The sequence below is a fragment of the Sapajus apella genome, unplaced genomic scaffold (assembly GCF_009761245.1).
Source record: "Sapajus apella isolate SASKATOON/1434 unplaced genomic scaffold, GSC_monkey_1.0 scaffold18, whole genome shotgun sequence".
NCBI lineage: Eukaryota > Metazoa > Chordata > Mammalia > Primates > Cebidae > Sapajus > Sapajus apella.
Genome location: NW_022436958.1, coordinates 14,033,272 through 14,051,076, shown reverse-complemented (window position 1 = coordinate 14,051,076; position 17,805 = coordinate 14,033,272). Strand labels below are relative to the sequence as shown.

Here is a 17,805-nt window from a genome sequence, read left to right as displayed (position 1 = left end):
ATTTCTTCCCAATTGTAACCAATGACTTTTGCTCTTAGTGTCAGCTTCTATTCTGAATTTCATGTTAATCACTGTCTTGTTCTGCTTTATAGTTTTGCTACCTGAGTATTCATCTTCAAATAACATAATTTACATTTGAGAACTACCTTCAAGATTTTATATAAATGAAATCTTACTATGTATATATTCTTGCCTTTCATTCAACATCATGTTTGAAAACGTCATTCAGTTGATTGTATGTAGTCGTATTTTATGAATATTCACTGTAGAACAACATTCCATTTGTAAATATACAGTGCATTTTATATATTGTTATTCTGTTGATGACATTTGGATTATTTCCAGTTTGTGGCTATTAGGAACAAAGATGTTTGAGAAAGATTCCTGCACTTGTCAACATATGCAACAGTTTCTCTTTTACTGCAGGCATGTTCTGTGAAAGGTGTGCACATCTTCAGCTTTACAAGATAATACCAGGTTGTTATCCAAAATACTTGTACCACTGTACAATTTTAACAACTTCTGGTTTTTCTCTACGTGATATCATTTAGTGTTTGGCTTTTACCTTAAACTAGATTTCCAAAAATGTTTTTTTTTTTTTTTCTTTTTGAGATAGGGTCTCACTCTGTTGCCCAGGCTGGAATGCAGTGGCATAATCAAGCTCACTGCAGCTGCAGCCTCGATCTCCCAAGCTCAAATGATCCTCCCACATCAGCCTCCTGAGAAGCTGGAACTGTAGGCATGCTGTAGTCCTGTAGACTACACCCAGCAAATTTTTTATTTTTTGAAATATCTTTGTAGAGAGAAGACTTTGCTATGTTGCCAGGCCATCCTTCTGCCTCAGCCTCCCCAAGTGCATAAGCCACTGCACCCAGGGTGAAAAATTAGTGACTATAATTTTCCTTCTTTGCTTCTCTGACATAGCTTTGGGACATGGTCTAAATTAACTATTGTTGGGTGGGTTTATAGGATTGGCCTGTGTATTTAGTCTCCTAGGCCTGCCATAACAAATTTCCACAAATTAGGTGGCTTAAAACAACAGAAGTTTATTCTCTCATAGTTCTAGAGGACTGAAGTCAGAAATCAAGATGATAGCAGGGTCCTGCTCTCTCAGAGGCTCTAGGGGAGACTGTCTCCTGCCTTCTCCTAACTGCTGGCAGCTCACAGTGGTCCTCGGTCCTCCATGGCCTGATGCTGTGTCACTCCTCTCTGCCTCTGTCTTCACATGGTCTTCTTCTCTGTGTCTCTGTGTGTCCTTTCCTCTTATAAAGACACCAGCCATTGCATTCAGGGCTTATTCTAAATCTGGGACGATTTCATCTTGAGATCCTGAACTAATTATATCAGCAAAGGCCCTGCTTTCAAATAAGGTCACATGCACAGGTACTGGGAATTAGAACTTCACTGTATCTTTTTGTGGCACACAGTTCAAACCGCTACTGCTTGCACTGAGGGAAGGGAAGAAGAGGGAAGGAAAAAAATTATTAGTTTGTGAAACAATTACCACACATATTGTATAATTTTTTATTGCTTAAGATGTTAGCATTCTCACAGGAGAGAAGTTAAAAAGTTGCCCACACAAAATCACATGCCTGCTTTAAAAAAGAAACTCTTTTGATTCTATTAGTTGCCTTTGAAGACAGGCAAGTAGTTGAAAGAAAGTAGGTCAGGGTTCTGAGAAGGTCACCTAAGGCATGTGTGCCCTATCTTTGCACCTGAGTCCCCTACTGAAGTATGAGATGACTCAGAAGATGTCCAGCAAAGTTGCCATTTTTCCTGGGGACATTCTGACTTTGTGTGAGTGATTTTCCATTTGCTAAAAGTCCTGGGTTTCATTTTTTTTTAACTTTAAGTTCTGGGGTACATGTGCAGACCTTTCAGGATTGTTGCATAGTTATACACATGCCATGGTGTTTTGCTGCCTCCATCCCCCCGTCACCTACATTAGGTATTTCTCCTAATGTTATCCCTCCCCAATCTCCCCACCTCCTACTATCCCTCCCCCAGACCCTCACCCCCCCAACAGACCTCAGTGTGTCATGTTCCCCTCCCTGTGTCCATGTGCTCTCATTGTTCAACATCCACTTATGAGTGAGAACATGCGGTGTTTGGTTTTCTGTTCTTGTGTTAGTTTGCTGAGAATGGCTTCCTAGTATTCCCTGGTGTATATGTGCCACATTTTCTTTATCCAGTCTATCATTGATGGATTGGGTTGGTTCCAAGTATTTGCTATTGCAAACAATGATGCAATGAGCATACGTGTGCATGTGTCTTAATAATAGATCTACTTATAATCCTTTGGGTATATACCCAGTAATGGGATTGCTGGATCAAGCAACCTGACTTCGAACAATACTACAAGACTACAGTAATACAGCATGGTACTGGTACCAAAACAGATATATAGACCAATGGAACAGAGGCCTCAGAAGTAATGCCACACATCTACAACCATCTGATCTTTGACAAACCTGACAAAAACAAGCAATGGAGAAAGGATTCCCTGTTTAATAAATGGTGTTGGGAAAACTGGCTAGCCATGTGCAGAAAGCAGAAACTGGACAACTTCCTTACACCTTATACAAAAATTAACTCCAGATGGATTAAAGATTTAAACATAAAACCTAACACCATAAAAACCCTAGAAGAAAATCTAGGCAATACCATTCAGGACATGGGCACAGGCAAGGACTTCATGACTAAAATACCAAGAGCAATGGCAACAAAAGCCAAAATAGACAAATGGGACCTAATTAAACTTAAGAGCTTCTGCACAGCAAAAGAAACAATCATTAGAGTAAACTGGCAACCAACAGAATGGGAAAATTTTTTTGCAAGCTACCTATCTGACAAAAGGCTAATAACCAGAATCTACAAAGAACTAAAACAAATATACAAGAAAAAACAAACAACCCCATCAAAAAGTGGGCCAAAGATATGAACTGATACTTTTCAAAAGAAGACATTTATGTAGCCAACAAACATATGAAAAAATGCTCATTATTACTGGTCATTAGAGAGATACAAATCAAAACCACATTAAGATACTATCTCACGCCAGTTAGAATGGCGATCATTAAAAATTTTGGAGACAACAGATGCTGGAAAGGATGTGGAGAAATAGGAACGCTTTTACACTGTTGCTGGGAGTGTAAATTAGTTCAACCATTGTGGAAGACAGTGTGGTGATTCCTCGAGGATCTAGAAACAGAAATACCATTTGACCTGGTCTTCATTCTTTTATAGTTTAGTAGGGCTGATGTTACTGTTAGAGGGGAGAATATCTCATGGTTACAGGAGCCAAGCTAAAAGCTCCATTGACTGAACTCATCATCCTGCCCTTCATCAGCCTTAGTGCCGTGAATCACACCTTTAGAGAGTTTATAGTGTGGGTTTACCTAATGTGGGAGCACCCTGTTAAAATAGAAATGTCTCAAGTGGGGTGGGGGTGTTGAAGGAAGAAGATATTAAATGAGCTTTAGACATCACTACTTGAAACACTGGCTTAACAGATAATATCTTACTATTTTATAGTAATATGTTGGTAAAATAGTAAGATATTATCTTTAAGATATTATCTGTTACTTTGGCAGAGGTCTAAAGTAAGCATTAACCTCACAATCCATAGTTTCAGGGGCAGGGATTATGGTGATCAGTTAAAGAAGGAATGGATCGGAGAAAGTAACTTGGTGAGACAAAACCTTCTTTTTCGACACTAGAACCTTTGAACACATGTGTCTGACCTGGTAAGTCACCATCTCTTGCAATTAGGACCAAAGATATCTTTCTCTTGACGCTCTCTTCCTGTTATTTATCAGCTAGGTTTAAACCTTGGCTCCACCTTTACTCCAACTCTTTTGTATGTTCTCTCAATTCTTGATAATTTCTGTCTAAAATAGCAGGTAAATAACTCTTTAAAAAACTTTATTGCTATATAATTTATGTACAGTAAATATAATTATAATATAAATATAAATAAATATATATAAATATAAATAAATATATATAAATATAAATATATATAAATATAAATAAATATAAATAAATATAAATATATAAATATAATTATTTGAGTTTTGAAACCTGCATATACCTGCTGTTTTGTAGACATTTGGGTCGCCCCCCCTCAACTTTTGACTATCAAAAAATAATTGCCACAAACATTCGTGTACAAGTTTTTGTGTGGCTATAGGTTTTCCTCTTAGGCAAATATCTAGGAATAGAAGGTCTGGGTTTAACGGTAGATATATGTTTACCTTTATCAGAAGCTGCCAGACATTTTTCCAAATTGATCTGACCATTCTACATTCCCAATAAAATATATACAAATTTTAGTTGCTTTATATTTCAACCAATATTTGCTGTTAGTCACTTTAATTTTAGCTATTTCAGCGAGTATATCGAGGTATGTCATTGTGATTTTAACTTTTTTCCCTGATGACTTATGATGTTGAGCACTTTTAAATGTACATTTTGAATGTTATATGTTCTTCCCTGAAGTGTCTTTTCTTTTTTTTAATATTTACAGCAGCTTTGTTCATAATCATCAAAACTTGGAATAAATCATGATTCTGATGTCCTTCATTAGGGGAATGGATAAATTAACTGTGGCATATCCTGACAATGGTATGTTATTCAGCACTAAAAAGAAATGTGCTATCAAGCCATGAGAAGACATGAAGGAAACTTAAATGCATAGTACTAAGTGTAGGAAGCCAATTTGAAAAGGCTGCATACTCTGTAATTCCAAGTATATAACATCTGGAAATGACAAAACTACAGAGACCATATAAAGATCAGTGCTTGCCAGGGGTTGGGGATTGGGGGATGGATACATGGAGCACAGAGGATTTTTAAGGCGGTGAAGCTACTGTGTGTGACACTATAATGATAGATACATGTCATTATACATTTGTCAAAACCCACAGAATGTACAACAATAGTGAACTCTAATGTCAACTGTGGACTTTGGGTGATTATGATGTGTCAACATAGGTTCATCGGCTGTTAACAAATGTACCCCTCTAGTGGGGCTATAAATCTGTGATGACTTAAATGAAAAATCCCCAGGATTGTAAACTGATTAATTATAAATGATTTGATTTTTTCTTTATTTCATTTTATATTACTTTTTAAGACCCAGCCAAGAACATTTCCATATGATGTGTGTATATCCATAGAATTATATTATGTCTGCATATGCAGTTTTAGCCTATGCTATAAAATGCCTACTTTTAAAAAAAGCTGTTGCTTTCTTAGAGCAGTTTGAGGTTCACAGCAAAAGTGAAAGGAAGTTACAGAGATGTTCCATATACCCCTTGCCCCCACACATTTGAAATGTCTTTTCAAACCTTTTCCTCGTTTATTAAGTAGCTTGTCTCATTATTGAGTTGCAATACATCTTTATGTGGTCTGAATAAAGTCGTTTGTCAGACCTACATATTACAAATATTTCCTCCCACTTTATGGCTTGCTTTTTAATTTTCATAATGTTGTCTTACAAAGAGAAAAAGGTTTTCATTTGATAAAATACAATTTTTTCATTTTTAAAATGTATGGTTTCGTGCTTTCTGTGTTCTGTGTAAAAATCTTTGCCTATCTCAGGAATACAAAGGTTTTTATTCTTTTTTACAAGAAGATTTATATTTAAGTTTTACCTTCAGATCTGTGATATATTTTAATTTTCTAATATACCATGATGTAAGAGATAATGATCATTTTTATAGATATCTGTGTGCTTTCACTCCAGAAGTATATAATTGATAAATATTTCTACATATAATCTATCTTTATATCTACATTAGTCTAACATGAATTCATACTAATGTCTCCTACTCTAATCAATTGCCATATAGATCATTCTAGCTATTGTCAGTTTTTAGATTTTATAACATATTATAGTATAGTAGTTGTTAGTGGATTTTACTTAGTAATTTAATTTGTTTAATAGCTATAAAATTTCTTTCATGTTGTAATTTTGCTAATTTTTACCTTTAAAGGAATTTGCCCATTTTATTTAAGCTCTCAGGTTTATTTTACTTCAATTTTTTTTTGGTCCTTTCGGTGTTTCAACGTCTGTCATGAAGACACCAAACTTGGTGTCTTTGCCTGACAACTCCTTAGTGTTTAGCCAAAGGCAGCGAAACCATCCCCAGATGTGAATTGGCAAAAGCAGAAGGATCACATTAAAACATTGGCTAGAAAACCTACTGCTGTTTAAAGACAGGGATTTATTAAGAGTAAAACATCAGTGGTGCATCCTTATGTCCTCCCTTTCTTAGAAAATCAGTTTTTGAATTTCTCTTTGACTCTGACAGCCTTTAATTATATAACTGGTAGAGAAATTCAACTTTGATTTTCAATATGCAAGAAAAAGAGCCAGGAAAAAATATATTTTAATGTATTAACTAATATTTATTTACTGCAAAGACGTACAAAGAAGAAAACAAGGGTTGGATAATTTCCCTTGTCAGATAACTTTGGTATTTTTATAAAATTAATAATATATGAGGCCAAAAATAGATAAAAATGTACAAATCAAAAAAATAAAATTCTTTTATTTTGTCCCCACCCCATCTCTCAGGCTTTCTCCAAAGCATAACTGATTGATGGTTTTATATATCGTACAGTGGGGAGGGCATTGCACGTACTTAGATCTTTCTTTTCCCTGTAAATGTGTATGTTTATTTTATAATATATGATCAGACTAGATATACTGTCCTACACTTTGCTTTATTCTTTTGATTATGTGATATTTCCATATAATTTCCATATAATTATATTTTCATATAATTACAGGTCTAATTTGGTTTTTTTAATGACTTCATAGTGTTTTACTATTTTAAAGTTCCATAAGTTGTTTAATCCCTGCTGATGGACTTTGGTTATATCTAGTTCTTTTACAAACAGTGTTGCAATGAACACCCTCATGTATGAAGACAGGAACATGCCACACACACACAATTAAACACACGCATTGACATAAACTCTTTTCATGTATATTCAGGGACATTTTTAGAAGTAAACTTTCTTTGAGTGTGTGTATATATAGTAAAATTATTGGGTCAAAAGCATGTTTATTTTATATTTTGATAGTAATTGGCAAATTTTCCTGTTGTAAAATTATACCAAGTTATTATCTTATAATGTACAAGAGCTCACATTTTCCAGATCTCTAACAGCACCAGATGACCTCAAAGTTTTAATTTTTTGTCTTTCTGTGAGGCAAAACATGATGTTCCATTTATTTTTTATTTGCATTTTCATGAACGAATGAAACTGAATATCTCTTGTATGATAACTATATTGTTTTCTGTAAATTGCCACTTCACGTTCTTTTGCCATTTTTCTACTAGGTTGTGAGCCATTTTTTATTGGGTGATATGAGCATGTTATCACTAAAAGTATTGGCCAGGCGTGGTGGCTCACGCCTGTAATCCCAGCACTTTGGGAGGCTGAGGCGGTGGATCATAAGGTCTGTAGATCGAGACCATCCTTGCTAACATGGTGAAACCCATCTCTACTAAAAATACAAAAAATTAGCCAGGCATATTGGTGTGTGCCTGTAGTCCCAGCTACTTGGGAGGCTGAGGCAGAAGAATCACCTGAACCTGGGAGGCAGAGGTTTCAGTGAGCTGAGATAGTGCCACTGAACTCCAGCCTAGGCGACAGATCAAGACTCTGTCTCAAAAAAAAAAAAAAAAAAAAAAAAAAATCTATAAATATGGCAAAGGTGTGTTTCCTTGATTTTTTGGTAATGTTCATGTTTTGGTACAGAGGTTTATAATTTTTCTATTATATATCACCTCAGGGGAAAAAAGTCCCTTAACCATATAACTGTGTACCTTTCTAAGGAGTATTTTCATTAATCTCTTTAAAGTTATGTCTCACTATGTAGGTAGAGACTTTTCTTTCATTCAAAGAATAGCTCAGTATTCCTTTATTAGAGAGGAGGAAAGAAGAAAGAACAATTTTTGCTCTCTAAGTGCAGGCTGCCCGGGTGAACAGCTTGGCAGAGAGTGTTTGGTTGTCTCTCTGTGGTTGGATAAAGTATTTTTTCTTTCTTTATTTTTTCCTGCTTCCCAATTAATTTTGAGGCAAAAGAAATCTGAAATAAACACTAAGAGTAATATTGTTCTTGTTTTGCGTTCAAATTTAGAATGTATTCTGTAGATAACATTAAATACACTTTAGGATTTTAGATTCTAAACTTTTGACACCGTTTACATTGTATATGTGTTTAAAACAAGTAACTCTTTATGAGTTTTCTCCACTTAAGCCAGTTTTAGTTTGAGGTATTTTTGTTTAGATGACACTTTTATCTTTCCCATTTTAAGAGGTTGTAAGTTGCAGAGAGGAAGATAATCTTAGAAACTCTTTGATTTAAAAAAAAAAAAATACATATCAAGATTCCCAGACTTTCTTTGCTTCCTCTTAGCCATAGCTATGATGAAAGACTATGTCAACATTTTGTTAGACATTAAAAGAACTTTAGGGACCACCAAAGTGAGATTTTTAATAAGGTGATTGCCCGAAGTGAAGATTATTGTTTTTCACGAGAGAGCAGAGAAATCCTTTGAGACTCAAGACTGCTTTCCAGCGGGCCAGCTCCGCCATGCATTCGCACTCCTAGGCTTGCTGGGAAGTCCTTAGGGCTCTCATGGGCCTTCCAGTATTTTCTCACAAGGTGCCTTGCTGTTGAGCTCCTGAGTCATGAGGCACCAACAGTTTGACTAGGCTCTCTACCCAGCTTGGAGCATGGTAAGCAGCTTTACTCCTCCTCCCCTTAGGATGGAGGAGTCAATCTGCAATTACGACTTGCTAGGGGCCTGCAAAATCTGCAATTTGCCTATGGTGAGCAGTCAATTGACCCATCTCAGGGAAAAGTTAGGGTTGGTAGTTTCACTTTTCCTCTTATAAATCCTCAGAACTAAGCAAAAGAAAAATCACAGGCAGCCCGTCACAGGATCTGGCTATTTTATAGGAGCTCTGGGGTGACTTAGAAATGGTTGTGATTTTTGTAGCCATTAGTGTCTTCCAAAGAGCTGGCTCAGCATAATTTCCAGGGAAGCAAAACGTTCCTTTGGATTTTTCCCATCTTTCCTTCTAACTTACGCCCTATGGTTTCCTGTGTTCCCTGGCTTCCCTCTGACTGGATAAAGTCTCTAATCAGATGCGTGTTCCATGCTCAGAAGTATTCTACAGTCAAAAATTACCTTCCTTTTTCTTTTTCCTTCAGAAATTATTACCAAATTCTTCTTCCTCCCTTTTTTTTTTTAATGACTTAGGTTTGATTTTGTATTAACATTTTCTTTTCTTTGTATACTATTAGCTCTTTTACTTAGAGAAGAGTAGACAATAAATGTCCCTCTGGTGCTAAGGATATTCCACACTTGGCTCCTTTTCGGTAGTTCTGGCTCAGCAGAACCAGAGGGAGCTGCATGGAATGCATGGTGGTCATCCTCGGAAACTTGAAGCAACATGATCGAGTCCACTACAAGGTCAGCTCCATGAGGGAAAAGTAATTTTTTGTTTTATTCCCTGCTGTTTCTCAGCCCCAAAAAAAGGCCTGGCATATGTACATGCTCAGAAAATACTTGTTGAATAAATGAATGAGTAGGTAAATGCTTTGTTTCTTCTCTCTTGTCCACCAAAAACCAGGCCTCCCTATGCCACAGTTTCACTCAATCCCCTTGCCTATTCCTTCTCTCCCAGAACCTGGAGAGCTGCTGGATGTCCTGGGCATTTTGTAAGTGTTCTCTGGTAGTCTAATGGTCAGTAGTGCCCAACTCATGGTTCATTTGGAGTAAGCACATGTTATTAATAATATATGTAAAGGACTTAGGACAATGCCTCTTATATAGCAAGTCCTCAGTAAATGTTTATTATTTTAAACAAATCTACTGACAACCCAAAAATTGATTCAGAATTTCTGATTGAAATTTTGTAATACCAAAATAGGAAAAATATATGTGTGAACTGACTGATCTCTAAATTGTGCCATAACAAATCTTCCCAAAAAGTAATGCGTTGAAACAGCAATAATAATATATTATCTCCCATGATTTCTATGGGTTAGGGAAACCATCATTGAAAAATTGTAACTGAGACAGTGAAAGAGATCTGGCCCAACCAACGCCATCTTGCTTCTTAACTCCAAGCTATCCTTGTTCATTCCTGGGCATAGGCTGAACTAACTTTGGTGGAACTTAGTTTATCGTTTAAAACAGAAATGATAACAGTCCTTTCCCAAAACAAACCTCCTTCTTGCCTGAGGACTAGACTGCCTTTGTAGGACTAACAAATTAGTCAAGAGATTAGAAATTACGGTTTATGTCTGGATGCTATAAGATTCTGACCCTCCCCAAATGGCTCCTGGGGATAACATCACTATTGTAAAAACTAAGAACAGTACTTGAGATATTTTGCAGACTCTGCACTTGATGGATTAACTGGCACTACCCAGATCAATAAACTGGCTCATTTGATGTTGTGGCCCCCACCAGGAACTTAACACAAAAAGACAGTTTCAACTCCCTATAATTTCATCTCTGACCTAATCAATCAGCACTCCTGACTTACTGCCCTACCCTCTCCCCATCAAATTATTCTTAAAAACCCTGATCCTCAAATGCTTGGGGAGACTGATATAAGTAGCAATAAAACTTGGGTTTCCCATACAGTCAGTTCTGTGTGAATTACTTTCTCTATTGCAATTTCCCTGTCTCAATGAATTGGCTCTGTCTAGGCAGTGGGCAAGGTGAACCTTTTGAACAGTTACATTAGGGAGTGGCTTGACAGATGATTGGTTTTGACTCCGTCATTCATGAAGTCGAAGTCATGAAATGGAAACCAACTTTGCATAAATTTTATTAGGGAAAAAATTATAGTAGTCAGGGAGATCTAATCTAGCCAATTCCCATCTTGCCTTTAGCCTTCAATCTGCCCTTAAGTATTCCTAGGCTTAAGCCAAACTAAACTTGGAAGACATTTAGTTTATAGTTTAAATGATGATAGTCCTTCCCCAAACTTGACTGCCTTTGTAAAGCTAATGAAAGACCATCAAGCTAGGAAGATAGAGGAGCCTGAATTCTACTAAAGTGTAGACATAAAGGATTGCCAGCCATTATTCCTGGGGCCACAAGATATGCAACTTCCCCAATTACTCTTTCAGATAATATCACTGTTGTAGAACCTAAGACTGGACTTTTGAGATACCTTTTAAAGTTTTTTTCATGTCTGACTTGAAATAGTTGACCTGGACCAGCCAACCATTCCTGTGGTCCCACCTAGAAGTAACTCAGCACATAGGAAAAACATTTTCCACCCCCCTATAATTGCAGCTCCAACCAATCAGCAAGCCCATTGCCTAGGAACCTCCATCTCTTCCCCCCAAATCACCTTTGAATGATCCCTAGCCTCTGAGCCTTTGAAGAAACCAATTTGAGTAATAATAAAACTCTGGTCTTCCATCATCTGGCTCTACCTGTATTAAGCTTTCTCTATTGCAATTCCCCTACCTTGATAAATAGGATGTACCTGGGCAATGGACAAAAAGAACCCATTGGATGGTTACAATATCAGCTAATGTTTACTAGCGACTTTCGGCTAGAACATCCACTAATGGCCTCTCCATGTGTCCTGGGTTTCCTCATAACATGGTGGCTAAAGGGCAGCATTGAGAGAGAGAGAGAGAGAGAGAGAGAGAGAGAGAGAAATAGAGAGGTAGAATATGTCCTGCCTTTAATGTCTTAGTTTTGGAAATCATGAAGCACCACTTCGACATTATTATGTTGACCAAAGGATTTACAAAGATCCCCTCAAGTTCAAGAGGGAGGAACAAAGACCTCACATCCTGATGGAGAAATGCTAACATCACATCATAAGAAAAGCATGTGGGATGGAGTATAAATATGTTTGGTTGTGACTACTTTTAGATAAAGCAGTCTGCCATAGGGTATGACTCCAGTCACAGCATGCACACAAGAACACACACACACACAAATCTTCCCCCAAGCCCTGACAATAGTGGGGTTGAGGTAACTAGGGCTCATCAATTTAGATTTCAATTCGCAAAGAAGTGTGGGGGTTCTTGTGAAACATTCGCCTATAGGGATGAGAATTGCTTTGTGCAACCTCTTGCAAAGCATTCTTTGAATTGCTGTCTGACACTCATTTGAAGGGTGTTTAAAGAAAAAGAAGTCTCGAAGTCAAAATTGAAAGTGCAAATTGCAAATGCTTCCCTTCTAGAGTGATAGGGCTATAAATACCGAGGCTGTTTCTGTTAAACAACAAATGGAAATGCTCCAGAATCAATGAGAGTTGTTAGCACCAGGGAAAAACAGCATCTTAAATCCTTACGTTAACAATTAAATCAGACACTTTTGACACTTTCTCGGAGACACTCCTGGCACCACTTTACTCTTCATGGCATGATTCAGAAACTCACAGCAGGTGACAAGCATATTTTGGAGGATCATCAGTTCAGCTTTCCCAGCACACTTCCTAAACATAATTCAATATATTATATTCGAGCCAGTTTCAGGTTTTTTGAAAAAAAGGTGATGGGTAAAAGTGAGTAGGCTTCCGGAAATGTACTCCATGGCTCAAGAAGCTAAATAATTGACCTCAATAAGAGTTGAATATTAACACATTTAGAAAAAAATAGTGATTTATTTATAAGATTCCCAAGGATCCTGTGTTACAGTCTCTATGAATCATGAGTAATCCAGTGTCCTGGGAGAGCATGAAGACTTAGAGCTGACTCACCCTACTTTACATGGTCCTTATTCAATTAAATTAAAAGTATGCTTCTTGTGGTCATTATAACTGGGCTATTTTTATAAGACACCTAGCTGCTAAACAAATAAGAAAATAGAAACAATAAAACTTTAGAATTTTAAGAATATTATTTTTCTAAAGTGTTCTAAATGCTTTGAGTCTGCCCCATTAAAAATCCTCGCTAGATTGAGACTGTTGCCATAATTGAATCATGAGGCAGGCATAGCTTCTAGAAGCCTCATTGCCAATCCATGAACTGAGCAGCTGATAATGCAGCAGCCACAAAGGCAGAGGCTGTGTGAGGGAGCTCTAAGGAGCTGACTGTAGGGTCAGACAGAGCAGCATTTGAATTCTGACTTACCTATAAGCTGTATGACTTTGATGAGTTCACAGACCTCTCTGAACCTCAGATTTAACATTCATAAAATGGGGATGAGAGTACCTACCACAGGTGTTCGGAACCTAGAAGTGTCAGCCCAGCATAAGGCAGTGGCCTGAGATAGTGTTACTGTCAGTCTCTGGTCCTCTCTGCCTTTCCATCCACAGTTGCCTAGAGAGAGTCCAGAGACTTAAAGCGAGGGCTAGAGCAAATTACAAAAGTTCTAAAAATAACTTGCCCAGGAATTCGAGGGCATTGCCCAAGGAAATATAGACCATGATATAGACACTGCCTGGCATGCAAATAAACTTAACAATCAGCGCACTCTTCATGTAGCTGCCTTTGTTCCAATCAGCAAATGACTAGCAGCCAGGCGTGCGTCTGGGGTTTTGGGAAGACAAGAGCAAATCCACTGTACATGACTGTCCATTCTTAACTTGCATGGTCATTGTCCTCACTTATAGACAGGGTTATGAATGTGCTTTGAGCAGCGCATTTGTCAGAAAGCTTGATGGGCTTTTGTGTGACCCTAAGGAAGGGGAAGGTGAGATCACAGATCTAGGTAGTTCTTTATCCGTCTAGATGGATACAGACAAATCCCAGATCCATATCCACTGTTCTCCACACTTTCCTCTTTGCTCTCTGGCTATAACTTGAAATTATTTGGGGGAGGGAACTGTAAGACCAGAATACTAGGACCTCTCTTTGTCTATAGTAATAGTCTGGGAGCAGAGAGCAACCATCTCAACCCTAAGTCTTATCTCTTGACCTCTGTGCTCTCTGCAGCCATTACACTGAAAGTCCCCAATCTCCTAGTTGCGGTCCTTAGAAGAAAAGCCAGCTTTGGTGCTTGAACAACTCCCAGGATCCCTGATTTCTCTTTGTATTTGATATCCGTAGTTTTCTTACTTTCATGCTGGTTCATAAGGTTTTTGTTTTGTTTTGTTTTGTTTTGTTGTTTTGTTTTTAAATTACCCAACATTTTAGTTGACTTTATCAAGAAGTTTGTTAAAAGTGTTCAAAATGAGCATTTAATTTGCATTCATTTATATGTATGATCTGCATTAAATTATATGGTTTCCAAACTAAATACACTCCATCACTATGCAAATATTTAGACATCTTGAAGAATGCAACCCTTGAGCAGAATCCAGCATCTACTGACTTATGAAGCACCTGTCACTTGTTTCCCAGCTGTCCCATGTCCTTTGTGTTACTGACCTCCTTCTTTTGGTGTCTTTTCTCAGACTTGAAAAGAATGAGATTATTTCCATACTTCTTTCCACAGGGAATCAGCTACAAATACATAATGCGAGTTGCCTGGAAAAGTTCTAAGAAAGCAATTCTCTCTAATCAGATGATCTCTGAATGACTCAAAACGTCATGAATTAATGCAATGGATGGTGAAAATAAAAATGAAACAGAGCTTAGGAATGTTGCATCCGCTTTTGGTTCTCTTGAACAATGCTTTCCTTTTGGGCCACCCAACTTTTCCATGTTTTAAGTATTATGATCACATGTATCAGTAAGATTGTGAAGCACTACTCTTAGTTCTTGTACAAATGCTAATTCTACAGCCTTAAGGCCAGACATTCTAACTGAGTTTCTGAGCACTTACTGTTTTTTTTCAATATCTCATTAGCCCTACATCTAAATAGATTCTATTTTCTAGAAATTTATTATAACTGTCCTTTGTGTAACCCAGAATTTATTGAACATAATGTTTAAGAACATAGACTTGAACCCCAGACCTATATTGAAGTGAAGACCTATCATTTAAAAGCTGTGTCATCTTGAGTAAAACATACTTTCCTTATATGTAAAATGGGAATAATTATGGTACAACTCATGAGATTTGAGGTTAATAAGGTAATACCTATAAAATGCTTGGCTCATACTCTATACATATTATGTGTTCAGTAGATAAAGAATGTTTCTATTATGAATCATTTTTTATTTCTATGATATTGCTATAACAATGCATAAAATGTTTGTCAATGCTTTCAACCTGACTATTCTTTACCATCCCTGAGTACAGAGTAATTTTTGTGTTTCTTGTGGGATTTGGAGCAAAGTTTTAGATATTAGGATGGCAACTTCAGGTGGGCAGAGGATTTTGTCTGCTTCATTCTCTTCTACAGTTCAGATCCCAATGCTATGCCTTATATAGAGCAGATCATAAATATATCTGCTGAATTAATTATATAAGGTCAAAAAATATAAATGGACTATGACATTAGACATAAAATAATAGAAAATCAAGGATGGCAGTCTTACTTCATGTGAACAAACCCCATTTCAAAATTAAATTTATTCTTTTTTGGAATTTTGCATAACAATATACTAATTTAATCTAACAATGATCACTTTTACAATTAAAGTACCGAATGTATACAATGTTAGAATAAATAAAATATTTTCTTGTAGCAATTAATTTTCATCACTTCTTGTTAGAATTATGCTTTGCAATGTTCTTTGTTAAGGAATTTCAAAAGTGTGTGGTTGCAATGTTGATCTATGTAATAGAAAGCATTTATGATATCCTGAAATAGACAAATGATTGTGAACAAAAAGCTTTTTGATATTCTGACAATGTAAAATGTTAGTTTCAGATTGAGATATCAGGGACACATTTTACAATTTGATTTCTACTTATGTTTCTATATTTTTTGTGTCATGTAAAGGTAAGTTTTGCAGGACTAAAAATTGTCATTTTCTATTACAAACTAGATTCATTATTGGCAAAATTCTTCAATCATAAAATCTGACATCATTTAAACTTTCAAAGCTAGGGCAGGAAGCATTATGACATGAGTCAGTTACAGTTAGATAAGTAATCATCCTATGGGAAATATTCTTACATGAGCAAAAAATAGCCATAAAATGACCTAACGGGCCATAAATGCATCTAACTTCCTCTCTGTGTGGGGAACCACCAATGGAAGTCTTTAATACAATGAAAAATAGAATTTTGTTTTTAATTCATGAAAACAGTTAAGTGATAGGGCTTAAGCATGAGAATGCACACTGCAAAATCTTGGGTTTTCTTTTTCTATGTTCCCAATGTGAAGGACTGAAAAATTCAAAGACACTCTAGAGAGTTTTTAAACGCTGTGAAAATGAGACTGGGAGGAGAGAGTGTTTACTGAGCAGGCATTGCATGTCAGGCAGCACAGCCTGGCATTTGCCTACTTCTTACCCACCTAATCTGCCTAGGACCCAAATGGCTGCCAGGAAACGTATTGTAAGAGCCTGAGGGCAGGGGCCTAGTTTAATTGTGCATTGTGCTTTCACATGTAGCCTAGCACATAATTTCTAAAAACACCCTTGTGCTGAATATTTGTGTCTCTCTAGAATGCTGGTTTCTGATAGAGACAGCAAAGACACTGCCACTACCCACTACCGGAGTTCCTCCAAGTTCACTGAACAAAAAGAAGGAACAAGATCATCTGAGGATATGGCCAACCTTGCTTTTTAGTACAAAATGAGGCAAGTAAGGTTGTGAACAAACTTTCATAAATTACTTCTTGCCTTCTTGTGAAACATGAAATAACCTCATGAGAATAATGATTAGAGGAAAGCTTCTTATTGAGCTGTTTTCATCATCCGTGAATCACAATAGCTAACATTAAGAGCTTACTTATTTAACGAGCATTGTCAGTGATTTACAAGAATTAACTCATTTAATCCTCAAGATAACCTTAAGAGAAAGGTCCTATTATTATTTATATTTTACACATGGTACTGGCTTTTTGTGTAGCCACTAACAGTAACTTGTTTAACTTTTTCCCACAAATAAACTGAATCTGGATTGATTTTTGTTTGTTTTTTGTATTTTTGCTGCTTTTATGCTTTTAGTTTAGTTTCAATTCTTGGAACACTGACAGCTATTTAGAATGTAGAATGTAGAATGTAGATGTTGATTACCACTGTAATGTGTAACTCAATTGTTACTTTACCATTCCAAGCTTTGGTCCATGTCTCCTTCTATTCTAAGCACTGAATATCTACATGATTTTTGCTTTCTTCTCTAAAAGAGTCTGGATTGAATTTTTAAAGTATGCTCACGACAGAAGTGCACATAAATAAGTGACTGTCACGTTGGCTATATGGTGCCATATGGACTTTGCATCTTTTCCCATTGCATTTGTGCCCTCCAGGCTTTCTGTATTTTCTATCAGCGGTTTCTGGTTTTCTCCCCTGGGTGTCTTGCTCAGCACTAGTGCCTACTAAATCAAATTTGCTTTTGACAGACAATTTGTATAATTTATTGGTATGTAGGAGTCTCAAAAATGTTTTTGTATCTCCATTGACTTGGTGCAAACTGGATGGTGATGGTCCAGAAAATCATCCTCCCAGCCCCGCAGAAATCACCGTGTGACTCCCGCCATGATTAACTTGAGGCAGCTTAGATGTTGTGTTTGATTTTCAATGCAGTTTGCTGTCAACCCATTTTGAAATAATTATAATGAATCTTCAGATTGGACGTGTACTCTTTTCAGTGGGTGGCAAATCTGTTTCTAAACATATTTCTTCATGAAGCAGATTCCTAGAAGGGTTTATATTTCTTAATTATTCTTTATAGTAAGCATCACCCCATAATAGTGGCATTTGCATTTCAGTAGCAAAGGTTTTGTGTGTGTGTG

The 17,805-nt window shown here is 36.7% G+C and overlaps 2 long non-coding RNA genes across 2 annotated transcripts in view; both read right to left on the bottom strand.

Annotated features, from left to right (window-relative positions):
- Window positions 1-1,042: 1,042 nt before the first annotated feature.
- The window catches only part of LOC116556989, a 22,955-nt gene continuing 6,192 nt past the window's right edge, over window positions 1,043-17,805 (bottom strand). Inside the window, exon 3 of the long non-coding RNA XR_004271301.1 lies at window positions 1,043-1,448. This is a non-coding gene — a long non-coding RNA (uncharacterized LOC116556989). The remainder of the gene's footprint in view (window positions 1,449-17,805) is intronic.
- On the bottom strand, window positions 4,571-8,197 carry LOC116556990. Its single transcript, XR_004271303.1, has 3 exons — window positions 8,187-8,197; window positions 7,514-7,519; window positions 4,571-4,729 (listed from the first exon to the last, which is right to left on the bottom strand). It is a non-coding gene; the product is annotated as an uncharacterized LOC116556990 (long non-coding RNA).